The sequence below is a fragment of the Lepidochelys kempii genome, chromosome 1, assembly GCF_965140285.1.
Source record: "Lepidochelys kempii isolate rLepKem1 chromosome 1, rLepKem1.hap1, whole genome shotgun sequence".
Classification (NCBI taxonomy): domain Eukaryota; kingdom Metazoa; phylum Chordata; order Testudines; family Cheloniidae; genus Lepidochelys; species Lepidochelys kempii.
Window position 1 is genome coordinate 199,453,984 of NC_136380.1, and position 27,512 is coordinate 199,481,495.

Consider the following 27,512-nt stretch of genomic DNA (forward strand, 5'->3'; position numbering starts at 1 on the left):
CAAAGTGAAGGAGCTGTGGAACACCTACCACAGGGCACGGGAGGCAAACCGCCGCTCCAGGGCTGTACCCATGTGCTGTCGGTTCTACAAAGAGCTGGATGCAATACTCGGTGGCGACCCCACCTCCACTGTGAAGGCCACTGTGGTGACGCACATGCCAGTTGAGAGCGGACTGAGCCAAGAGGAGAAAATCTTGGACGAGGATGTGGAGGGGGACCCAGAGGCAGAGGACAACTCAGAGGTTAGAGATGCATGCAACCAGGTGCTCTTCTCTATCCTGGAGGAGCCTAGCCAGTCACAGTTGTCAGAACCTGATGAAGCGCAACAAGGAGAGGAGGCCCCTGGTAAGTGGCTCTGATTTCGGGAATCGCTGAAGTGAGTTGTTGGGGGCAGGAGAGTTGCCGAAAGCAGGCTTGTGTCTGTATAATGCGCGTACCACCACATGCCTCGTCTGAGCAGTGGAACAGTGTTGATTGACTTCCTCGCTTCATGGGAATCTGCCTCAAGAGATCTCCACGAAACTGTTTTGGAGATTCTGGGCAGTCCGCTGCTGCAGGTTTTTTGGCAGAGCTGCTTTATTTCTTGCCCCATCAAGGGTAACTTTGCCATCACTGTAGGGGGGGGGACCATTGCTGCACACAGGCAAGCCACATAAGGGCCGGGGCAGAAGCTGCAGTCTTGGAGAAGACCCTCGCTTGAGTCCCTGTTCAACCTCAGCAGTGAGGTATCTTCCATAATGAACAAAGCCTGTGGAAAACGTGGGGACAGTAATGATTATAAGCCCTCACCCACCCCCAGTGCTGGCTCTCCTTAAGAGCCACATTCCCAGTGTACAGTACGGTCCTGAAACACTGATTTCCCTTGCCCCTGTGTCTATTTTGGGGGTCCTCTGGCTCATGTGTGCTTGCCTGGGGTCCGCCAGTTAGTGACAGGTATTTGAATCAGTGTTCTGTGTGTTGCAAACAATACTGCTTCTCTAAAATGTTGCATTTTGGCTTCACAGATAGGGAGGCTGGGCTCCCAAGGTCCTCTTTGTTATGGCCGGCTGAACCTCTATGCAGAATTAGAAACCAGACACAAAAAACTAAAGAGGACTTTCTGTTTGATGTCATGATGCTTTCCACGGCAGAAAAACAAGAACTGAAGGAGTGGCAAGACAGCAAGAAGGGGGACTGAAAGGAGAACGCGGCACGTCAGAATGAAGCCACGGAGTGGCTCTTAAAAGTTACGGAGCACCAAGTGAACACACTCCAAGCGCTACTACTACAAACTGAGCAGCTCCTTCCCTGCAGCTGCTGTCACAAAACTCTTTCCCATGCGCCCCCCAGACACCACCAACACATTCTTATCAACCTGCTGGCTCCAGTCTTTACCTGCTACATTCCACTCCTGACCCAGCACAGTCCAGAACTGCAGACTCCCAGGACCCACTGCACTCAATACCCATCCCTCTGCAGTTTAGCCCTGCTGAAGTACAGTACCCGCTGCATTGTACTCCAGAGGACAAGGCTGCATAGGATACCTGGACATACACAAATCTTTAGCCTTCCCAGAACCTCGCCTCCTCCTGGGACCCTCCCTTCCCCTATCCCCCCACAGTGCTGATGTGTTTTTTGGTTTGTCTCTCTCCTCCGGTTGTTGATTTTTAATAAAAAAATTGTGTTGGTTTGAAAGCAATCTTTATTCCATTAATTGAAAGCAAACAGAGCCCTGCAAAGCAACAGGCAATTTTCTTAAACCTTCATAGTGCATCACCTGCACCAATCACAATCACCTCCTAGCATTACAAGCACTGCACTCCCAAGCACAGCAAAAATATTAGTGGATTTCAGCTTCCAATTGCTGCCTCAAAGCATCCCTGATCCTTATGGATCTGCACTGCATGCCTCTAATAGCCCCGGTCTCTGGCTGTTCAAATTCAGCCTTCAGGTGCTGAGCATCAGCTGTCCAGCCCTGAGTGAAGTTTTCATCCTTCCCTTCACAAATATTATGGAGCGTACAGCATGCAGCTATAAGCATAGGAATACTGTAACCAGTCAGGTCCAGTCTCCCACATAGGCAGCACCATCAGTCATTTAAATGGCCAATAGCACATAACAGTCATTCTCTACTTGCTTAGCCTGCTGATGAACAGCTCTTTGCTGCTGTCAAGGTGCCCCATGTATGGCTTCATAAGCCACAGCATTAAGGGGTAGGGGGGGTCTCCCAGGATCACATTGGGCATTTTGACTTCCCCTGCGGTGATATTCTGGTCCGGTAAGAAAGTCCCTGCTTGCAGCTTCCTGAATAGGCCAGTGTTCCGAAAGATGCACGTGTCATGAACCTTTCCAGACCAGCCTGCGTTAATGTCCGTGAAATGCCCATGGTGATCCAGAAGCACCTGGAGAACCATAGAGAAATACCCCTTCCAATTAATGCACTCGGTTGCTAGTTGGTCTGGTGCCAGAATTGGAATATATCTATTGCCCCTCTGCAGTTAGGGAAGCCCATTTGTGCAAAGCCATCCACAATGTCATGCATGTTGTCCAGAGTCACGGTCTTTTGGAGCAGGATGCGATTAATGGCCTTGCATACTTCCGTCAACACGAGTCTAATGCTCTATTTTCCCACTCCGAGCTGGTTAGTGACCAATCGGCAGCAGTCTGAAGTAGCCAGCTTCCATAGTGCAATCGCCATGCGTTTCTCCAATGACAGGGCAGCTTTCATGCTCGTGTTCTTGCGCCGCAGGGCTTGGGCTAGCTCATCACACAGTCCCATGGATGTGGCTTTCCTCATATGAAAGTTCTGCAGTCACTGCTCGTCATCCCAGACATGCATCACGATGTAATCCCACCACTCAGTGCTTGTTTCCCCGAGCCCAAAAGTGGCGATCCACTGTGGTCAGCACCTCCGTGAATGCCACAAACAATCTCATGTCATAGCTACTACACGTGGCGAGATCAATATCGCACTCCTCTTGCCTTTGCAGTCTAAGGAATAACTCCACTGCCACTCTTGATATGTTAGTTAGAGCAAGCAGCATATTGGTCAACCATGCAGGATCCATTCCCGCAGACACAGTACACAAACCAGTTGAAAGATGGTGCCAAATGCAGACAGAAGCACAGGGATTGCTGGGATGTGAAGCAATGCATCACGGGGCACTGGGTCAGGACCCAGGATGCCCTGCAGCCCCCTCCACCTTCACACAACTCTTAGTGGCTGAACAGGGAGAGATGCTCTGTGGGACAGCTGCCCAGCATGCACCACTCAAAATACCGCTGCAAGTGCCGGAAGTGTAAACACGCTATTGTGCCAGCAGCTGACAGCGTGAACACACAACAGCAGTTTCCCCTTCAGCACTCTCTGAGCAGTGTACTGCCGGCGCTGTAACTGTGCCAGTGTAAATATACCCATAGTATAGTTACTTAACTCTGTAGAAATCTGCACTGATGCCGCAAAAACTATGTCTAGTACCAAGAGCAGGGTGGGGGATCATCGCAGTCTGAAATATTTTCAAAGAGGGGCCCAGCAATAAAAGTTTGAGAACCCCTACTTTAAAGAATGTGAAAACTTTTGAGGGAGCTCTTGTTAAAATTTTGACACCTGAGCACTGCAAAAAAGGTAAAAAGTGCTATTTTGACTTTTCTAATGCATCATAAAGAAGCAAAAAATAAAAAAGGCACAGCCCTAATTTTTGTATTCTCCTTAGAATAACCTTATACTGCAAATAAGAAATCTAATACAAATTGATCAACCTGTAGAAGTTTTCCAGGTTGATATACATACACATCTTTGGTTACTATTTGCATTCAGTTTGGCTATAATGCAACGGTCTGTCATTACAGAAACAATCCCAATGCTAAGGTCTTGAATGTTCAGCCAACAAAACTGTCTTTGCCTAATGGCTGTGTAACTATGTGAAGAGACAAATATTTTTATGCATTACAAACTTGACATACGGAGTGTGGTGGGGGAGATGGGAGAGACAGAGTATGAAGAAATTAAGATTTTACAATTTGGCTACCAAACTTCAGGTTGATATAAGCAGTCCAGTCCCCATTAAAGTCAATGGAAATACTCTCTGTGACTTCAGTGGGTTTTGGTTCAGGCCTATAATCAGGTAAACTCCCACTGATTTCACTGGAAATTTTGCCTGAATAAAGACTGCAGGATTGGGCTCATAATTTTAAATAACTATAATCTGAATATTGACTGTCAAAACCAAAATACATCATTCAAATCATACTCTGCAGAGCCACCAAATAACAGCACACGAATAGAAACTTTCTTAGATTTTTTTCAGTGACAAAAAAGTAGCTGGCTTTGCAGAATACTTAAGAAACAGTCCATCAAAAGATTACCTGTAAACTACTAAAACAACAAGGAGTCCGGTGGCACCTTGAAGACTAACAGATTTATCTGGGCATAAACTTTCGTGGGTAAAAAACCCACTTCTTCAGATGCATGCTGTAAACTACTGTTTGTTTTAAAATGCATTTGGTGTTAACTATATTTTAGTAAGAGGAAAAAAAACACACCTTCTTTTGATAACAAGGGGCACTCAATGAAAAAACATCACTTCTGTTTGAGGCGTTTTTAAATTAACACCTAGGATTATTGTATCAGACAAAGGGGGTGGGGGTGGGGAAATCTCTCTTCAGATTTCTCTGCTCACTGCATTTTACAGCACTGTGCCTATAATCAGTTTGTTATAAAGGGTTTTCCTCATCTTCGTGGGTTTTTCCGAACAGGAACAAGAGACAGAGAGAAGAAAAACTTATTTATTTTACACACAGACACACACATATATATATTCAGGTCCTCTCGGTTTATAAGTCAGACTTGAAATTTGGCAAACAAATTTGCACGGTAGATAGATAGAGAGATCAGCGAGGCTGCCACATGGATCGGCTGGTAGGAGAGGAAATAACTGCACGAACGAAAAGTGCACTAAGTGGTTTTACTCCTTGCGATCGCACTGAATCTTTTCACAAAAACAGGCGGCTGTGCCTTGGTATTTCCTGCTCCCAGAAATCAGAGGAAGAGGGGCAACGCCTCCGGAGCTCCTATTACAGACCCAGAGTCGATCTTTTCGGCAGGCATTAAGAGAATTTGGAAGGAAGCCGCCCGCCCCCACCCTGCCGCAGCTCCGAATGCCGCGCTCGCAATCCCACTCCGCCTCCCTGCAATCGGTTCGCGGCCCCCGTTCACACCGCTCCCAGGAGAACCGAATTCATGCCGGGAAGGAAGGGGGCCAGCGCGGGGAAGCAGGCGACACGCACACAGGCCGCCACGGAGGGGGCCGGGCAGCGCTGGGGGACACACCACCCGTCGCCCCGTCGTGTGCCTTCCCTCTCCGCTCCCACCGCCAGCTCGGCGCAGCGCCTGTCCCCTTCGCCTCCCAAACGCGCTCCCCGGGGCAGCCTGCCTGGGGCGCGCGCGCCTCCGGCTCCCTGCGCCACAGGGCGGGCTGCCTCGCAAGGGCGCTGGGGAACCCAGCCGCGTTCACACCGGCCCCGCCCGGCGCCCAGCCCCAGGCAACCAGAGCGCGACAGGAAGAGCCGCCCCGCTGCCCGCGGCTTCCCCGGGGGCGCAGCTCCCTCCACCGGACCCCGCAGCAGCGCGGCCCCGGCCTCTCGCTCGCTCGCTCGCTCGCCGAGGGCCAGCCCCAAGCGCTACCCCTTTCCCCCGCCAACGCTGGCGCGTTACTCACTGTGCCCGTCCGGCTGCGGCGCTCCGGCCCCGCTCGCTGCCCCCAGGCTGCGGAGCACACACGCGTGGGCGGGGGGTTAGCTGGGGCACGCCGCCCGCCGCATGCTGGGGGTGGGCTGCGAGGGCGCTGCTGGCTGGCCCGGGCTGAGCTGCGTCCGAGCGCCCCGAAAGCAGGAGACGGCGTCCAGGAGCCCGGGGCGCGTGGCCAGAGGCGGGCTCCGCCTCCTGCCAGATGCTGCGGCGACTGCTGCTTTCTCGGAGCGCGTCTGTGGCGAGGGGAAACGGAGACGCCCCCCCCCCCCCCGCTGAACTGGCCGGACACCCGCAGGAGCCCAGCTAGGGGCCGGCGATACAGGGGGTCTCCGCGTGGGTTTCTAGGGCTTTGAGCAGAAGCAACTTTCGGCTGAGCACCCTGCGCTGCAGAGGTCGATCGCTTTGCCATAAGGCAGCCAGCGGATGTTGCGTAAATGAGGCCCCGACTCGAGGCTAAACTGACAGAGAGAGTAAGAAGGGGGCGTGGGTGCAGCCCTCTGGACCCCAGGATGCGAGAGCGACCAAGTGAGGCAGGCAGTTGCTTCTGTTGGGGAGAGAGACACCCTTTCAGACCTGAAGAAGAGCTCTGTGTAAGCGCCAAAGCCTGTCTCTTTCACCAACAGCTTGGGCCAGTAAAAATATATTACCTCACCCGCCCGCTCTCTTTAATAGGGTAACGGATACAGCCAAGAGGCGCTCTTAGCAGTGTGCACAGCACATCCTTTCTAGCAGCTAACAGTAACCTGGGTTTGATTAAAATCGAGCTCCATGACAGAAGGGTTGTGATTTAAGATGAATTTCGCAGGCTAGTACTTGTCCCACCTGCTTCAAGACTCATTTGCAGGATGTAAAAACGGCAAGGATAATTAGAGAAACCATCCTCCACCCTTGTGTGTGTCATCATTTTCTATCATGCAAATAGTTTATTTGTGCTGGGCAAAATCCTGACGCCAACACTAAGGCATCCTGGAACCATGTTAGTTTGAGTAATTTAATTCCAAAGGGGAATGAATACACAGCATTAGCTAGTGCCAATTAACTATTTTTCCAGGAAATGACCATGTTGTAGAGACTGTTCTACCTTCAGTGGCAGGTAAGAGAACTCTGGTCTCCTGGCCTGAATACACACCCAAGAGCCAGTACCACTGAATTTTAATTCCATCTCTGAAACTGACTCCCTCTATTACCTTGGGCAATTCGGTTAACTCAGCCTCTGTTTCCCCATCTGTACAATGGAGATGATACCTTTCTCACAGACTGTTGTATGGAGTGGTTACATTTCTAAAAATCTTTGAAAATGTTAAGAGGTAGACATAATAACCACAACAGCTCTATATATGCTGATGTACCCTAGTATATTTTATGCTTAAACATATCAATGGGCTAAGCATAGGCAATATTTCAGTCCCTATCCTTGCTAATCAAGGTCCCTGTGCTGTTTGAAGGGCTTTACCATGAGAAGCTGCCATAAACCTCATTAAATAATCAGGTGTACATGCAAATTAATGTTAATTTATAAAGGCCTCCAAGGAAGTGATTGGCCAACTCCTCTTTCTAGTCCAAAGCAATGAAAAATGCCATTATCTTCAGTTTTTATCCTTGTACAACTTCAGTAGTTCTTTGGATTCTTTCAAAGAGCAGTACATTGACATACCAAATTTGATAGTTATGCTTTTAGATGTGCAGTAATACATCCTACATATTGATACTGCTATCAGTTAATTCCCTGAATGCTTGCCTGACTGCTGACACTGGTTTTATATCTGAGATGGGCACAAACTGTCTGTGATGTGAGCAGGGAGCCTTCCCATTTGAAAGAAACATCAGTGTGTTGTCAAGAAGTCTGTTGGTAGGAACGTGGATTAAGAATCAGCATCCCCTCTGTACTCAGTTATAAGGACATGGAGAATTGTGTGGCTTTAGGTTACAGATTTATGTGACATCACCAGCCAGATTCTCCAAATCTTGCTAATGTCCTCCAGCACATACCTATTCTTCTCCTTACCAGATCTGCATACAGTGGAGGGATTTTCTTACCTGTTACCACTATGGAAGAGGTTTATCTTTAAATCATCTCCCAAAACAAATTACACAGCCACAAAGGCTCTTTTATTCCTATTGTCAATGTTGTTCTAAAACTCCCAACTGGATAGTATTCACATTCCCAGTTTTTGGCAGGTCACCTGGGTGGCGTTGATCTAGTTAGGTTTTACAAATAATGATAGCAAGAAGCACATTACTTATCCAGGTGTAGATGTGCCTTAATTTATACCCTCAGACTGATGCTTCTGGATGAAAACTTCTTTTTCCTCCTTAACTTAAAAACCTGGTAGGAGAAGAATATTCGGCTGACTAAAAGTGAAAAGTTGCTCCTTCTCCCATTCCCATCTAATGAATACATTTTCTCTCACTGAGTTCCATCTTAAATTACCTCCTTAGAATTTCAGAGTAACAGCCATGTTCGTCTGTATTTGCAAAAAGAAAAGGAGGACTTGTGGCACCTTAGAGACTAAACAATTTATTGGAGCTTAAGCTTTCGTGAGCTACAGCTCACTTCATCTCACAAAAGCTTATGCTCAAATAAATTGGTTAGTCTCTAAGGTGCCACAACTCCTCCTTTTCTCGTTAGAATTGTTTCTTCTTAATTCTTAAGTGAATCTGAAGTATACAAGAAGTTACTCTCTTTCTTTCTTTCCTGCTGGCCTTTCCTTTGAAACCAACAAACAGCACTTACTTGACTTTAGTCATGTGCAAACAACACATGATCCTCCTGATCCTGTTCTGACCATCAGCAAGTTGCCAACCTGGGACCAGTCCAAAATTCTAGGATTTAACAGTTGAAAAGCCCAACTGTCAATTCAGTGCGAAGAGAGAAAGCCAGGGGAACTGAACCCCATTCAGATATCATTAGGGGCAGGATTTTCCTCAAATGTCTGTCTTCATTTATTGTCCCTTTTTGGATCTATAACGTGCTCCCAAGAAGTCACCTGAACCCACAAATTAATGAGAGCAGCAAGATCAGGCAACTGTAAGAGGAACCATTTCAGAAGTTGCTGCTGGTGGCTGAACAGAAACACACCCTATCCCCAAAAAGAAAAGGAGTACTTGTGGCACCTTAGAGACTAACCAATTTATTTGAGCATAAACTTTCGTGAGCTACAGCTTACTTCATCGGATGCATAAAGTGGAAAATGCAGTGAGGATGTTTTATACACACAGACCATGAAAAAATGGGTGTTTATCACTTCAAAAGGTTTTCTCTCTCCCCACCCCACTCTCCTGCTGGTAATAGCTTATCTAAAGTGATCACTCTCCTTACAGTGTGCATGATAATCAAGGTGGGCCATTTCCAGCACAAATCCAGGGTTTAACAAGAACGTCTGAGGAACAGTGGGTGGGGCTAGGAAAAAACAAGGGGAAATAGGTTACTTTGCATAATGACTTAACTACTCCCAGTCTCTATTCAAGCCTAAGTTAATTGTATCCAATTTGCAAATGAATTCCAATTCAGCAGTCTCTCACTGGAGTCTGGTTTTGAAGTTTTTCCTGTTGTAATATCGCAACTGCGTGACCAGAGAGACTGAAGTGTTGAATCATAGAATATCAAGGTTGGAAGGGACCTCAGGAGATCATCTAGTCCAACCCCCTGCTCAAAGCAGGACCAGTCCCCAATGTTTGCCCCAGATCCCTAAATGGCCCCCTCGAGGGCTGAACTCACAACCCTGGGTTTAGCAGGCCAATGCTCAAACCACTGAGCTATCCCTCCAACTGGTTTATGAATGTTATAATTCTTGACATCTGATTTGTGTCCATTTATTCTTTTACATAGAGACTGTCCCGTTTGACCAATGTACATGGCAGAGGGGCATTGCTGGCACATGATGGCATATATCACATTGGTAGATGTGCAGGTGAACGAGCCTCTGATAGTGTGGCTGATGTTATTAGGCCCTGTGATGGTGTCCCCTGAATAGATATGTGGGCACAGTTGGCAACGGGCTTTGTTGCAAGGATAGGTTCCTGGGTTAGTGGTTCTGTTGTGTGGTATGTAGTTGCTGGTGAGTATTTTCTTCAGGTTGGGGGGCTGTCTGTAGGCAAGGACAGGCCAGTCCTTGCCTGCATCCTATGAGACATTGGCTTAAGCAAGTTAGCATAAAAGACTTGAGCCCCTGACCTTTAGCATAGAAAAAGTGACCCAATGGTCACTCTAGATTTTTAGGAACTGAGAATATCTCGCCAAAAGTTAACACAAAATGAGATTAGGCAACCACAGGAATACCGAGCTTGGCTATTTTAGAATAGGATCGTTGACAGATGTCTAACCACAAACTTGCATTAGCAATAAGGTAATGAGGCAATAGGGCTTAACATAATAGCCTATCAGGGAAATGCACCCCCATATTATGACGGTGAGGAAGTCAGATATGGACAGAGGAGGCTGCGTGTTTGTATGAATATTCTTGGTGAATCCCAGGCCCTATGTAAGTAAGGACCCGCATGAAGAAGATAGCTAGCCCTCTACCCTTCAATATTTTAGTGCTATAATATATCACCTATCTTCAAGCATTGGGGATCTGGACCATTGGACCCATTTGGCATGCCAGAGACAGGTCTGGTCCTTTGTCCCTTCATCTCTTACCACCGATCTGGCCAAGAAAGGGGTCTGAGTATATAAGTCTATGAGCATATACTATGCGAGGAATAACCATTAAGAATTCTCTAATACTCTATTCTTGCTATTTGCTTGTGTTGGAGCTTGTTGTATTTGGAGCTTTCTTGTCTCTATTAATTATATTAATAAAGATGGCTAAGGTCATGTTTTGCTCTCCATGTGAGTGCCCTTGCCATACACACTGGGGTTCTCTACAAGATATTGAACTTGTCAATTTTGACTCTGTTATGTCTGATTCTGGGACAAGAACCTTTGTACGCTCCTCTCATTAGTTGAGTACCAATTGACATTCATTATAGGATCAGCCTACAGATTCTATCCTGCTGGGGATAAGTAGAGGGGTCATTATAATTGAATAGGCCTTTCCTATTTATAACAGCCATGTTCCTAATTACCTGAAATCAAAAGCCCTTTCCTGAAGCAGGATGATGTCAGTGACCCTTCCTCATCTACCATGTTCTCAAGAGTTTGCAGCACATTTTCAGGTATGGCATCAGTGCAATATGCTTCCCCTGTGCTGCTCTGGGGAAAATGCAGCTCCTCAATAGTGGTGGCACATTTGATATAACCACTGCCAAACTGCAGCCTGCTCCAGAAACATGCAGAGCAGCACCAGATAAGCCCCATTCTGGGCAGTGGTTTGTAATGGGTAATTTTTATATTAAAGAGAGAGAGAGTGTAAAATCACAAGTAAGTCCTGGCCGGTTTGAAAACTGGAGAATTTTGTTTTCTGTTCCAAGGGAACATCCCATGATAAACGCAGCTGAAAGGGGTTTTGGCTGGGAGCTCAGAGGGCCACTCCTTGCAATGACCTTGGCAGGTTGACAAAAAGCTGATTTGATGGACAGTGCAGCGAGGGGTGTGCCTCCCAGCCCAGAACAGATGTGTGTTAGCACTTCATCAGAGCTTGGGTGGCTAGCCTGAGCTGCTGCCTGTACCACAATCTCCAGAGTACTGTTTATTTTTGTGATTAATTTTTTATGAATTTTCATAAAGACACAAACAACAAAAAGGTAAATGTTAGCAAACACTGCACATTTCACAGGCTACCCCATAAAATTATGCAATTATTTGTCAAAGCTCCAAGACCAAACACAAAACCAGACAATAATATACAGACATAACATGTTAAGGTGGGAGTAACAATAATAATTAATAAAAGAGACATACACAAATAGACAAAAATGGGAAGGAGACCTGAGAGGGTGGGGGCAGGAAGAGGGAGGGGAAAGGCAGAAGAGTCAGATGGCATAGAAGTCTGGCATTATTTGAGCTATCTCAGCAAATGTAGAAAGAAGTGGGGTCCAAATTTCTTCAAAATCAAAAAATTGCTCTCTACATCTATCCGTTATTCTTTCTTTCGCTGCTAAGTCAGATAGGTCCGAATGGCACTGCTCTATTCTGGACATAAGCCTACTCCTGCCACAGAGCTATTTTTAGCATGCTAGTTCAAGCAGAGCTAGCATGTGTCTGTCTACCCAGATTAGAAGGCGCAGTCCCGGCTGCAGTATGGACATATCCTGCCCCCAGACATCATGGCCATTAGAAAACCCCTGTCCTGCCTATGCCACATACTTTTAAAATACTTGTCTTCTCACACTGAGCCAGCTAATCTAATGCAGCCACATCTTTATCCTGCTAGCTCTAACTTCTACTCCTTTTTATTCTGTTTATATATTACCTTTTATACACACACACCTGTTAAAAGAACTCGTAGGTTGCAAAGTCAAGAACTCATAAGCTAGGGAATGCCAGAATCAAGATGGCCACTGCATCAGACCTTTCCTGCACAGCTACCAGGGCTGGTCCACTGTCTACACTGCCACTTTACAGCACTGAAACTTTCAGTGCTCAAGGGGGTGTTTTTTCACACCCCTGAGCGAGACAGTTGCAGTGCTGTAAAGTGGCAGTGTAGACAAGGCCTAAGACATGTCCCAACATGTTCTGGAGGGCAGTCACAAACTACTTCCCCTGAGACAAGAGGTTAGCCAATGCCTCAGCCAGGTGTCAATGAGATCAAATGGACCATCACCTGATTAAGTGACCACTCTTTGGCAAGAGAGAGGCTGTGAGCAAAAAATCTACATTTTGACAAAGAAGAAGCTTGAGGTTCCTGTCCACACAGAAAGAAAAGGAGTACTTGTGGCACCTTAGAGACTAACCAATTTATTTGAGCATAAGCTTTCGTGAGCTACAGCTCACTTCATCAGATGCATACTGTGGAAAATACATAAGAAGTTTTTATACACACAGACCATGAAAAAATGGGTGTTTATCACTACAAAAGGTTTTCTCTCCCCCCACCCCACTCTCCTGCTAGTAATAGCTTATCTAAAGTGATCACTCTCCTTACAATGTGTATGATAATCAAGGTGGGCCATTTCCAGCACAAATCCAGGTTTTCTCCCCGCCCCATCCTCCTGTTGGTAGTAGCTTATCTAAAGTGATCACTCTCCTTACAAACTCCACACAGAGTTTCTGTCTTCTGAACATCAGCTGCAGGTTATTCTTGCTCAAGAGAAAGGGCTATAAGAGGAGAGAACAGTCACCTCAAATCATCTCTCCCTTTCTCTCTACCAACAGCATCAACAACACTTGAAGAAGAAAGGAAGCAGCATTGGACTGGGGAGAAAGACCCTGACTGAAAGATGCAGCCAGTATGATTGTTGGAACTTATGGTGAGACAGACCTTTGCTTTGAATTCACTTAGCTTGTTAAATTAAGTATTAGTTGCATTTTACCTTTTATTTCTTTGGAATCCTTTCTGACTTTTATGCCTCATTACTTCTAATCTCTCAAAATCCATCTTTCTATAGTTAATACGTTTGTTTTATTGTTTTATGTAAACCAGTGTGTTTGGGAAACTCCATCTGAAACAGGATTTGTGCATATCATTTTCTATTAATAAAATGACAAAGTTTATATAAGCTTGTATTATCCAGAAGGATGCTGGGCAGTACAAGACACACATTTCTGGGGGAAAGTCTAGGACTGGGAGTTTGCTGGTGTTGCCCTGCAGTGTAATTCAATAATGGCTGACTATAACACTAATAAAATATAACTGGGAGTGATTTGCATGTTGGAGGCTGTGTCTGAGCTGGTCAGGAGGGGTTACTCTCATGGAAAAGCAGTGTAAAAGGCACCCCAGGTTGGAGAATTGAGGGAACACTGCTGTCTATCAGTCCAGATTGTGCTCTGAATACTGTCACAGTGGAACCACAAGTTAACGGACCAAAATTGTTCTGATGGCTATTAGGCCTAACTGGTGGACAAAATAATGAAGGAGATGAACGATATTGCCCACTTCTCCCCTTTCTGACCTTTTTTGCATGTAATTTTTTTGAGGTTTTAAGAGCAAACTGAAAAGCAGAGATTCTATTGTGTGGAACCATATTGATACCCTTATTGGACATTAGCAGTGTTGGAACCTTCAGGTCCACCGTCCAGGCCTCTGCCATTTGAGCTAATGAGAGACTCCAGTTCTGGTGCTAGAGCATCCCACGTTATCTGGGAACAGCAATTTCAGAGAAAGTGCCGCTCAAACCCTGCAGCTCTGGGCTGGAACATGCTCAGTGCAGATGGAATGTAGCAGCCACATTCCAACAGCTCTCTGCTGAGCAAACATGAAATGAGATTTTTTCAAAGGCTTAATAACTTGGCCAGCAACTTTGAGTATTTCACCCCCCACAGGAACAGCAAAAAAGCATCTTTCTGAGACCTGAGCAACCCCTTTGCCAAATGTAAAGCCCTTGCTTCAAAGCATGAAGAGTTGGAGCTTCTCGAAAAAAGGTTGCAAGATTTGTTTGTTTAAAAACATGGGCAAAATAACCCCTGATCTTGTTCTTGGAAATGGCTAAACCATTTTTGCTGACACTCAAAAAAATTCAGTTGGAGGCAGTCACCAGAGATGGGAAATTTTAGCCCAAATGTTTGGCAAAGTTATAAGCAACTGAAAGCAGTGCCTTATAATGGAATGTATAAGGAAGACTTTCCTATAGGCAGCACTACCGGCTATACCTATAATTCTTGCTAAGTTAGCGTTTGTACTTATTTCTTAGTAAACCACAGTAGTTATTTTACTTAGCCTGTGCCTTATCTAAAAAGGTATTTACAAGACATTCCCTTTACGAATCTCAAACTCTTTCCTGGATGTTATTCTGAAATGTTGTGGTACAAACTGTTCCTTTAAGTTGACACAGAACCCCTCTCAACTCTGATTCTTGAAATCCACATTTGCTTCTCCCTGACAATCAATATGCAATAGTTTCTGCAAAGAGAAATCTACATAGGGCCCAGTCCTGTCCTCACATATATGAATGCATGTAAGTGGGTGCTGTGTCCATGTAAGTGAAGATAGAATTAAGTACAGAGCCAAATTCTACTCTTATATATACACACGCTAGTATAAATACAGAAAGAAAAGGAGTACTTGTGGCACCTTAGAGACTAACCAATTTATTTGAGCATAAGCTTTCGTGACTGCTCAAATAAATTGGTTAGTCTCTAAGGTGCCACAAGTACTCCTTTTCTTTTTGCGAATACAGACTAACACGGCTGTTACTCTGAAACCTATAAATACAGAGTAATTCTACTGACTGCTGACAGTACTCTGTGTTTACACCAGGTTGAGTAGAATTTCGCCCATAAGTTTTAAATACAGCATCCTCCATAATCTCTACAAATGCAGTTATCCATTACAATGCTTCATTTCATCTTTACCTAAAACTCAGTTAAAGCGGTCTCTTCATGGACATTCAAACATGCTTGATGTGACTAACTGCTCCTGCTGGCAGTTTACTCTTCCCTGCTTAATGCTCAGAATACATAATATTGGCTATCCTGTAAAACAAATATCCTGCTTCGGTTGATGTGACGTGTACCAAATCTTAATAAATGTGTATACTTCATGTTCCTGTTTACACTTCAGTTATAGGTGCTCCCTCAAAACATTTCTTTAGAAGGAACTCCATTATTTATCTACCAGGATCAATGTTCCTGGTACTGGTGATGACTAATTGAAGTCATAATTCTTTATCATACTGCTTTAAAAACATAATTTACAAAATACATACAGGAAACACTTCGCACACCACTGAAGAGCAGCCACTTAGCTTTAATCTACCTAGCTCTCTAAAAGTGGAAGTGAGGATGTTGTGGCTTGCACTGTACAAGCTGTCCCGTCTACATACCTGCATTGCTAGCCTGTGCTGAAGCGTAGGCCACCATGTCATCACTGCTACTTTTTGGCAAAACATTCAGATTAAGCTGCAAATTACACCCCCAGTTGCAGTGTAGAGTGACATAGCCTAATACAGATGGCTCAGAGAGAGAGGGAGGTGGAAGTAAATAAACCTGTATCTTCCTGTTAATTTCTGTGTTAAGAAAACCAATCCACAAGAAGGGTTGAGTTTAGATTCTACATAGTTGGCCTGGTATACCAATGTAAATCAGGAGTATCTCCACTGAAGTCTATGGCATTACTCCAGTGTGAAATCAGAATCAGGCCCAACAGGTAAACTGTGTTTGAGAGCAAGTTTGGGAAGGATACTTTCTTACAGGGGAAGGAGCAGTGGTACACATCTGCTCATATGATACTGTACCAATATCCATGATGTCAGAGACAAACACACTTAGTATTATGTCTCCTACACTGATTTCCTTCTTATGGCCTAATGTTTCCTATTATTTTATTATGTCAAAGAGTCTTTTACTGAGCAGTGGGAGGGAAATAATCTTCATCAGTCATCCATCAACCACAGCAGGGTCTTCTTTGTGTCCCATGCCTTCTACCATCTATCCCTGATAGCATGACTGAGTAAACCCAGATTATGAGATTAACATTATATTCTAGTTCCTTATCAGATCTCTCCAGTTCAGTTTCTTCTGGACGCTGGAATAGCGCATCCACATTATAAATGCTTCTCCTGGATTTGATCTGGATGTCAGAAACATAGTTGGCAAAGTCTGGACCTGACCTGTGCAATAGCATAGTTACTATAAGCATCAAGCCAAATCGAAGAGACCTCTGACATATAATCATGTTCACGTTGTCCAGATTCTCAACTGTTGTAAATAGGCATGGTTTCATGTATTGATTCACAACAGCTGAAGATTTGGATTAAGTATAAGTGGTTATGTCTCAGCGTGCTCTTTCAATTGGCTCTGTCTATAGAATGATGCAATATACAGGATGAAGGGAAAATGAACACAGCAAAATAACAAGGAATAGCAGTGACTAGATACAGAGAAGGGGGACAGAGAGAAAGATAGGCAGGTATGACCTCTTTCTTACGCCTGTGTAAACCACGAGTTATTCCACAGAAGCTAACAGAGTTACACTGCTGTAGAAGAAGGTTAAGGGCTTGATCCTGCACCACTGAAGTCAGTGGGAGTTTTGCCACTGGGAGCTATAGCAAGGCTGAAATGAGGAGAATCAGGCCCTGCCTGTTTACTAAAGTACTTCTACAGTGACCTACTTTGAACTTAGAGATGGGAGATAGCTACAATACAAGGGATGCCGGATATGTAATTTTGAACACGTCATTTTCTTCCTCCAACTTATTTATCAGTTCACGAATTCTGGCTGGCAATGAGACATACCTATAAACTTGTGCCAGATAATCCCCTCAGTACACAACCTGAGTGATCAGGCATGCCTGTGGCAGATGAGCCATTGGGCCAACGGGGCCCGTGGCAATGCAGAGGCAATGTAAATGGTGGTGTATGTTAGTCTGCAGAAGAAAAGCTTTAGATGGTGTGATTAACTGGTGCAATTTACACAACAGAAAGGTGGGAAAGTAGATTTATAGCATGAAAAATACAGCGGGTCCCTCCCATGCTACACATACTTTACTACTTCCTCCTATTTGCTTTTTCTTCTAAACCCCCTCAATGTATAAATTACAACATTTACTTACCAACCTGCCATTTACGCCACCATTTTTTTTCATCACTGCATTTGGCTGAAGAGTAAAAGGGTTACATCATCCTTTCCTATGAAAAAGTCAGTGGGAGTCGGCAAGTTTCTTGGGACTCCACATGGACACGTTCTTTGGGGAGGAAAGGGGGAAGAGGGTATTATGGCCCGTGGAGAGAGATGTGTTGGTATTCCGGGATCTCTGGGCATTCCAGTGGAGGATAAGCCTCTTCACAAAACTCCTGGGTTGCCCCCTCTTTCTATAGCTATGCTGCCATTAGCTCCCAGACGGTGCAGGATTCTTAAGGTTTGGGAGGGGATGGTATGGCACTAAGGGCTGTCCTATGTCATATTAAACCTCAAAGCCTCTACAGGTCAGCGTTTGCATGGAGGAGCTTCTGTAGGTGCAGAGGAAGTAGGAATGGGGGGGAAAGAGGCTGCTACTTTGTCCTCTCTCCCCTTTGACACTTATGTTTATTAGAGTGAGAACTCTGTTCATTTCATACACTCTGTATCCAATATTGCCCAAAACTTAGACATTCCAATATCGTAAGTCAGCTCCCCCCCTCCCGCCCCATCACAGGATTGATTTAAAAATCGTGAGTTTTAAAAAACAACTACTTTTGGATTATTTTTATTTGCTTTCTTTTCATGGAACCATTAGGCCTCCCATTTTCAACCACTGCACCGCAGCCACAAGGGCAAGAAATGTCTTCTTGTTTTTAAATTGAAAGATGAGATTCGTGTGTAATTGCCAGAATTCAGGGGGATTAAAAAAAACAGGTAACACAAAACTCACAATAAAAACATGAGAGTTGTCGACCATGAGTATCCCACATTGAAGGAGATATACCTGTGCATGTCATTGAACAATATAAGGTTCACACCCTGCCTATTGCTTCCTCCCCTCTCCATGGATCACCATCTTGTAATGGTGGAGAGGCTTGCATGTCTCAATGACCCTGAGAGTGATGCTGCCTGGAGTCATGTACTCTCTTAGGGCTACTCGTGGCAGAATGGTCAAGGGCGAGGTTCCAGACAAAGTGTGATCCAAGAAGTCCCTAACGTCAGAGCAGATGGTGGATAACTGCACAATGGAGGTGAAACTGTTGTGTAATGTTACAACGGCTGTGAAGGTGAATGAAGGCTGCAGCAGATAGAGGCTCTCCAATCATCATGGTGTCCAGGCCATTGGTTTCAAGTCCCCTATCTGTCAGGGATAGTGTGGTGACTGTTGTGCCCCAGTCTCCCCACTTTAAAAGAAGTCCCGCACAGGCATCTTCCAGATTTTGGGAAAATAACATTTGCACAAGTCCAAAGACTGGAAGCAATCGGCGAGTGACGACGGGACCAGAACAGTGAAATCCGGAAGTTCCTAGTTACAGACCAACACACAGGCAGTATGTGTGTGATACAGTTGTCTTGCTCGAGGATTGAGGTGGGTCGAGCATCTTGGCAGCTGCACCCACGACTGAGCAGTCCTTTTTAGGATCCACTCTGCTCACGCCACATGGGGAGGGGGTTAGAAAAGGTACCCTAAAAATAGTCTTCCCTCTGTTTTTCCTGGTTGGATAGCTGCATCCCGCAGGATCACCACCTCAGCGGTCGAAAAATGTAAGAAACTTTGGAATTTGGAATGTACGTACCCTGATGGACAATTCAAACAATGACTGACCAGAGCGACGTACAGCCATCATTGCTCGTGAATTGAGTCTGTTTAACATCGATATTACTGCTTTGTCCGAAACTAGAAGAGTTGATGAAGGACAGGTGAGGGAGGAGAAAGGAGGATACATCTACTTCTGGAACGGAAAATCTATAGATGAACCCCTATTGCACGGAGTGGGCTTTTCTATAAAGAACAAGCTCATAAGGTGCCTCTTTGAAGTACCAGTTGGCATCAATGAGCAGTTTATTACACTCCGATTGAGACTCACCAAAAATCAACAGGCAACTATTGTGAGCACCTTTGCACCAACACTGGATGCCAATGAGAATGTAAAGGAAGATTTTTATTCTCCGTTGGAAACGATTTTATCAGAGACCCCTACAGAAGACAAGATCATCCTTCTGGGGGATTTCAATACACGTGTTGGATGATACTCAGTCCTGTGGAAAGGATCAACTGGGAAAGAAGGAATTGGCAAAACCAATTCAAATGGAATTCTGCTCCTGACCAAGTGTGCTGAACATGAACTTATTATTACGAACACTCTTTTCCGACAAAAGGAAAAGTTTAAAACATCTTGGAGACACCCACGGTCAAAGCACTGACATCTCCTCAACTACATCATAGTTCGTGCTCAAGATCACAGTGACATACTTCTCACAAGAGCAGTGACAAGTGCTGATGACTGTTGGACTGATCATCGCTTTAGTCAATTCAAAATAAAAATTAAGATCACTCCCAGATGGAGGCTGCAAAAGAAGCAGGTCAGGCACAAGTTGACAGTTCAAGATTTGAAGGACCCTATTAAGCGTGACCACTTCCAAGCAGTCTTAGAAGAAAAGCTCCCAACAGAGTTTCTGGAAGAAACTGAGGAACATTGAAGCCAGCTGAAAGCAGTAATCATCAATGCCTGTGAGGAAACCATAGGCTACCAAACCAGAAAACATCAGGACTGGTTTGATGAGAATGATGCTGAAATTGAGCAACTCATCAATGAGAAGAGAATGGCATTTTGTGGTTGGCAGAATGGCATAAATTGTAATATAAAGAGAGAAGCCCATGCCAAGGCAAGGGCGGAAGTCCAATGTAAACCAGAGAACTCAAGAACAAATGGTGGACTGAGACAGTGCAAGAACTCCAACATCTCACGGATATCCACAATATATGTGGTTTCCTTAGTGCCACCAAGGCTATTTATGGGCCAGTTTGACATGGTATGAATCCTCTTTGCTCTAAGGATGGAACCACACTTCTGAAGGACAACAAAGCCATCAATTCTCACTGGAAAGAACATTTTGAAGATCTCCAGTGAAATGAGGGATGCCCTGATTGTTACCCTCTTCAAGAAAGGGGATAAAGTGGATTGTGGGAATTATTGTGGTATCTCCCTCCTAGCTATTGCAGGCAAAGTTCTGGTGTGGATCCTTGCAACTCACCTTCTGCCCCTGTCAGAAGAAATTTTACCAGAAACCACTCTGTGATTCTGGTAAGACTATGTCATAGAACTGTGGATATGATCTTTACAGCATGGCAGCTGCAAGAAAAGTATTGGGAGCAAAACTAACTACTGTACATGGCTTTTATTGATCTAACTAAAGCCTTTGATTCAGTGAATCACCATGCCCTCTGGACAGTACTTTCTAAGATTGGATGTCCTAATAAAGACATCAGTGTCCTAAAATTGCTTCATGATAACATGAAAGTGACTGTTCTGAGCAGCACTTGCTGCCAGACTGAACCTTTGACTCCTGTTTGTACTTTGAAACAGGGATGTATCATCTCTCCAACCATGTTTGCGGTTTTTACTGCTGTCATTCTTTACCTAATTGCTGGGAAGTTTACAGCTGGAGTTGAAATAATTTACAGAATGGACAGCTAGCTGTTCAGGCTTAACAAGCTGGAAGCCAAGAGTAAGATCTACACAACAGCTATTGTGGAACTTCAGTATGCTGATGACAATGCAATCTTTGCCCACTCTGAGAAAGATCTTCAAACTATCTTGAGTGTGTTTGCCGATGCTTACGCATGTCTTGGTTTCACTCTTAATATCAAGAAGACTAAAGTGCTCTATCAGCCCTCTCCAAATGAGGTATTACATGCCCCATCTATCAAAATCAACGGAGCAGCACTGGAGAATGTTGATGACTTCCTCTACCTTGGAGTCATCTTTTATCCAAGGCTGATATTGATGCAGAAATTCAAAATCACCTGAGCTGTGCCAGTGTAGCTTTTTCTCGTTTACGTCACAGGGTTTTTGAAGATACCAAGCTGCTTGTTTATCAAGCCATTATTCTCCCAACACTGTTGTATGGGTCTGAAACTTGGACAACCTATAGACACCACTTGAAAGTCCTTGAGAGGCACCATCAATGCTGCCTTCGTAAGATTCTGAAGATCAAATGGGAAGACAAGTGCACCAATATTAGTGTTCTGGAAGAGGCAAAGACCACCAGTATCGAGGCAATGATAATCTGTCAGCAGTTCCGCTGGACTGGTGACGTTGTCCGGATGCCAGACCATCACCTCCCAAAACAGGTCCTGTTTTCTCTCAGCTGAAAGAATGGCACCATAATGTGGGTGGACAACAGAAGCGTTATAAGGACTTGCTGAAGGACAACCTAAAAAAGTGTCATGTTGCCATTGACACTTGGAAGATACTTGCCCAGGATCGCTTAAAATGGAGTGAAGTTCTCCGTGATGGTCCCCTGCATTTTGAAATTTTTTGCCGAAAAGCTGAAGAGGACAAGAGGCGCAGGAGGAAAGAGAGACTGACTTTCAGTCATGGTCAACAGCCTCCTGCTGAGCCTGAAAACATCTGTCCTCATTGTAATAGAACTTGTGGTTCAAGGAGTGGCCTTATTAGCCACCTGAGGACCCATAACTCTCATAGAAGATGATCATACTCGGTAACGAGTGATCGCCCATCATCATCACTTCCTGCTCTAAGGTTAAAGTCTGCTTAGTGTTTATGAGAACAAAGACTTCAAAGACATTACTTACAAAACAACTAAGCTACACCCTGGGGTTGGATTTTCCAGGCCAGGGGTGCCCAACCTATGGCCTGTGGGCCATACATGGCCCACCAGAGCATTTCATAAGGCCTGTAGTGGGCCTTGGGCAGAGAATCTGTTTGGCCCACACAAGGTTGTGCTTAGATTTATGTGTCATAAGGTTGTGAACCCCTGATTTAAGCCATTTTGTGACACACAGTAGCCTTGCACCAGCTGGATAGAGCCACTGGAGAATTCGGACTACACAGGAGAACTCTCTGCTGACAGAAATCTGGTGATGGTGACTCTGCTGCTTTCTGCACAAGCCACCTCACCCACCTCCTGCACTTCCTCCACCACAGGCTGTGCCCAAATTTCCCATTCTAGTTGTGAGTAACTTCACAGGTGTTAATATGGATTTGTCATATTAGACTTTGCCTTTTAACTCCAATTATTCAACAAAAAAACTTCAAAAACAGCCATAAAAGGCTTTTATGGCAGTAAAATATTAATCCTAAACCCGTAGGGCCTGATTCTGATCTCAGTGGTGTTACCAGTGTAAAAATGGTGTGAGATCAGAATCAGGCCCAAAGTTACTATAATTGATAATCAAGCAGTCATCTCTTTAAACTAATCACATGAGATTCAGTGTGCGCCTTTCCTTTTCTGCAACAGAGTTTTCAGAAGGTAGAGTGTCAGGTTACAACTTCAGTGCCCATTTTAGAAGCTGTCTTGGGGCCCAACTGTGTTCTCTATTACTCTGCTGTAAATCTAGTGAAACTTCATTGAAGTTAATAGCATTGCTCTGCAATTATACTTTTGTAACAGATCATAACTTGGCCTGCTACTTGTTTTTTCTTTTAGCTGGAAGTTAAATTTAGAAGCTAAACATACTCATTCTGGCTTAGAATACTATTTAAGTATGTAAGCGTGGGGGTGCAAATACATACTATATCTTTCAGAGTGGTAGCCATGTCAGTCTGTATCAGCAAAAAGAATGAGGGGTACTTGTGGCACCTTAGAGACTAACACATTTATCTGAGCATAAGCTTTTGTGGGCTAAAGCCCACTTCATCAGATGCATGCGGTGGAAAATACAGTAGGAAGATACATATATACAGAGAACATGAAAAAATGGGGGTTGCCATAACAACTCTAAAGAGACTAATCAATTAAGGTGGGCTATTATCAGCAGGAGAAAAAAACCTTTTGTAGTGATAATCAGGATGGCCCATTTCAAACAGTTGACAAGAAGGTGTGAGTAACCGTAGGGGGAAAATTAGCATGGGGAAACAGTTTTTATTCAAGTCTAATTTAATGGTGTCCAGTTTGCAAATTAATTCCAGTTCTGCAGTTTCTTGTTGGAGTCTGTTTTTGAAGTTTTTTTTTTGGTTGAATAATTGCGACTTTTAGGTCTGTAATTGAGTGTCCAAGGAGGTTGACGTGTTCTCAGAGTGGTTTTTGAATGTTATAATTCTTGACGTCTGATTTGTGTCCATTTATTCTTTTGCGTAGAGACTGTCCGGTTTGGCCAATGTACATGGCAGAGGGGCATTGCTGGCACATGATGGCATATATCACATTGGTAGATGTGCAGGTGAACGAGCCTCTGATAGTGTGGCTGATGTAATTAGGTCCTATGATGGTGTCCCTTGAATAGATATGTGGACAGAGCTGGCAAGAGGCTTTGTTGCAAGGATGGGTTCCTGGGTTGGTGTTTTTGTTGTGTGGTTGCTGGTGAGTATTTGCTTCAGGTTGGGGGGCTGTCTGTAAGCGAGGACTGGCCTGTCTCCCAAGCTCTGTGAGGGATCGTCCTTCAGGATAGGCTGTAGATCCTTGATGATGCGCTGGAGAGGTTTTAGTTGGGGGCTGAAGGTGACGACTAGTGCTGTTCTGTTACACTCTTTGTTGGGCCTGTCCTGTAGTAGGTGACTTCTGGGTACTCTTCTGGCTCTGTCAATCTGCGTGCATCTGATGAAGTGGGCTTTAGCCCACAAAAGCTTATGCTCATACTATATCTTAGATTTCCCTGCATGCTGGTCATCCATACAGGCACATTGGGAGTTCAATTCTTGTTCTCCTAACTGTCTGGGTCTGATCCTCCTTCAGGGATAGGCGACTGGAATCACTCAGTGGGTCCAGGCTGGATTAAGAACCTTGCTGTTCTTTTTGAGATCAGAGGCAGCTTTTTCTGATGCTGTAGAACATCAGCTCTCTTCACACAAATTCATACATGTGGTTACCAGCCATTTTTTTCTTTTTAAAACAGGGAGCTGGCTGAGAGGAGACTGCAAACTCTGCATTCTCCCTCTAGACTTCTTTATGGCTACAATTAAGTAACATCCTTTTGGCTCTTACCCCAACAGTGCCAGCAAGAGAAGATTGCATAATTTCTTCTATATTTGGTTTGTTGGTTAAATCTTAACTATACTCTGTGACGGTGCCCCCCATAAGGCTTTCTGGAAATATGCTTATAAATGTACATATGACATAACTAGAATGTGTTTTATGCTACATATGCCATGTAACATATCTCTGTAAAGGTTGTGATCTACTGAATCTATTAATCCTATTTGTATGCATGTATCATTTTTGTATTTGAAGTTATGAATATTGCTGCATACTTGTTTGATTCTGAGTAGGTTTTAGTGAAGCAGTTGGTCAGCTTCCTGAGAAAAGACTATTCTCAGTAAGTGCCCAATCAAGAAGCCCTTAAGCCAACAATGAACTTGGAGATGCCAGTCAACATCTGGGCTTTGCCAGGAATGTGGCTTGACTGGTAAGGAACTCAATCATGCATGGACATGTGACTTGCCCAGATGATTCCAAAACTCCATTTTGTAGCTGGACTTTGCATAGGAGAGAGGAGTGGGTCTCCACCCACAAGAGAAAGTCTATTTAAACCCCTGGGAGACCGCTCTATTTTGTCTTCAGCTGGCTAGAGAGAGATCCACCCCCAAAGATACCTGAAAGAAACTGGAATAAAGCATAGTAACTACAGGGGGTGTGAGTGATTCCTGGACCCAGACTAGAAGGAGGCTAGTCTGTAAAAGAAAGCTTACTGGAACTGGTGAGGTTTTTATCTATATTCAATTTTATTACTGTACTAGACTTAGACTTGCATGTTTTATTTTATTTTGCTTGGTAATTCACTTTGTTCTGTCTGTCACTACTTGGAACCACTTAAATCCTACTTTCTGTATTTAATAAAATCACTTTTTACTTATTAATTAACCCAGAGTATGTATTAATACCTGGGGGGGCAAACAGCTGTGCATCTCTCTCTATCAGTGTTACAGAGGGTGAACAATTTATGGGTTTACCCTGTATAAGCTTTATACAGGGTAAAACAGATTTATTTGGGGTTTGGACCCCATTGGGAGTTGGGCATCTGAGTGTCAAGGACAGGAAAACTTCCTAAGTTGCTTTCAATTAAGCCTACAGCTGTTAGGGGATGTGGTTCAGACCTGGGTCTGGGTTTGCAGCAGGTTAGCGGGTCTGGCTCAAACCAGGCAGGGCACTGAAGTCCTAAGATGACAGGGCAGGAAAGCAGGAGCAGAAGTAGTCTTGGCACATCAGGTGGCAGTCCCAAGGGGGTTTCTATGATCCAACCCGTCACATATGCTTTGCGGTGTTTTTAATACACTAACTCAATGGAAGACCAGGGAAACAACTGCCACTGCAAAATACACAATAAGCCAAATTCTGCTCCTCCGTTACAATGGTGTAAATCTGGAGTCCTCTGACTTGAGGGGAACGACTTTGGATTTAAACCAGCATAGCTAAGAGCAGAATCTGTCCCAATGTCCGTTTTGACAAACATGGTGTGATTGGTCTTCTCACCAAGATTAGTTTTTTCTAGAGTTGAGAAGGTAAGGCAAGTGCACCCAGTGGTTTATTATCATATTCCTGTGAATATTATTTAACTACAGCCAAATCTTGTCCTGAAGGTCTGGAGGAAGAGACAAAGCTAATTATTGGATTATCATTACCTAAGCCAAATAGCCCTCGTTTGCCAGTTGTCCTATAAACACAAGCAATGAGATCATATAGAATACAAGGTAATCCACTAATATCTTGCAAAATAAATTATTAAAATTAACACTGCTTATTGAATATTATTTACCACATTTCTAAAACCTCATCTTTGTACCATTGCAGCAAAAAGATAGGTAGGTGAATCATTGCCACGAGTCTTATCTTACCTGTAAATGGTTACAGCCTTATTCAGTTCACAGTACAGTATAATTTATAAAAAGGGATTGTCTTTCAGACAATGTTTAGTTGAATTTAAAACCAACAAGATTGCAGAATTTGGATTCCTCTTTTGGCTGTGTGCTTACAATTCCCACTGGTTTGAGTGAGTACTGCATATGCAGAACCAGGAGCAGAATTTGCCCCAGGAAATTAAAACTTAAGTCAGAACTATCCCAGTATACAGTGTAATGCTGCTGATGGGTGGTTTTCATAGGGTGACAAGTAGTGGCGGATTTAGAGTTAGTGAGGCCCTGTGTTCAGCTTCATTTTCGGGGCCCCTCATTTGGACCCAGCCAACAAAAAGAATATTCTCTCTCATTTCTCCCCTCCGCCACCGTTTTTCATACTTTTTTTCTTCATCCTCCTCCTATAAGTAATAGGAAGTAAATGAAAATAAAGTGAGGTACTTTTGTTGGATCATATTAAAGAAGTTCTGTATTAAAATCACAAATGAGTTTGATTCCCCATAGTTTAAATTCCAGGGTATTACTAATTAAGAGGTCTCTTGGTTTTTGGTACTGTTTCTCTCCCTCTATGTGTGAAACTTGCAAGCTGCTAATTGTGTTAGTACATTCTAAGACAGAGTCTGTTCTCAAAGCAATTCACACAGAGACTCAAAGCAATACTCTAACAACAGAAACAGCACCCAGAGACTCCCCGCCCTTTTGTTGTATTAACAATTGTGATTAAAATAGAGATAGAGGATGTATGTGGATGGATGCTTGGTGTGGATAATAACTGAATGATCAGGGATGTGCCAGCCTAAGAATCCAGTGTCCATCGGCTAAAGAAGGCGTCAAGTGGAAATAACCAGAGGACCCCCGGAGGGCAGACTGGAATCCACCCAACAGCCTCAAGGATGGGAGAACCAAAGAACAAGATAACATCTGGCAGCACGGAGCCGTCAGGAATGTGCTATCTGCTGATTGATTCAGCAACAGCATGATGAAGCAATTCCCATAGACTGGCATAGGAAGAAATTCCTATAAAAATGGACTCTAGAAAGTGAGAACTTTGGGGTCTGATTCTGCAAACCAACTTCCAGGAGCATCAGATGAGCATCTGACAAGGCCCTGCTCCCTCCTCATGTCCAGGCCAACTGGCCAGTGGCTTGGCATGAGCAACTCTAAGGCTGGTAACTATGATAACAACCTTGCAGAACCTGTGTGTGTGTGTGTGTATGAATGAATGAATGTGTGAATGTGTGAATAAATATGAAATTGAATGGAATGTTATAGGTTAGTCTCTAAGGTGCCACAAGTACTCCTTTTCTAACTGCTT

At 44.3% G+C, this 27,512-nt stretch overlaps 1 protein-coding gene across 7 annotated transcripts in view; it reads right to left on the reverse strand.

Moving 5' to 3' along the window:
- The window catches only part of ST3GAL6 (ST3 beta-galactoside alpha-2,3-sialyltransferase 6), a 177,970-nt gene that overhangs the window by 95,791 nt on the left and 54,667 nt on the right, over positions 1 to 27,512 (reverse strand). For 4 of the 7 annotated variants that reach the window (XR_012154502.2, XR_012154504.2, XM_073307861.2 and 1 more), the window contains exon 1: positions 5,696 to 5,988. The exons of the other annotated variants lie outside the window; for them this stretch is intronic. The gene's annotated coding sequence lies outside the window, so the exon portion shown is untranslated. Of the gene's footprint in view, positions 1 to 5,695; positions 5,989 to 27,512 lie in introns of those variants that run through there. 7 annotated transcript variants of the gene reach the window in all.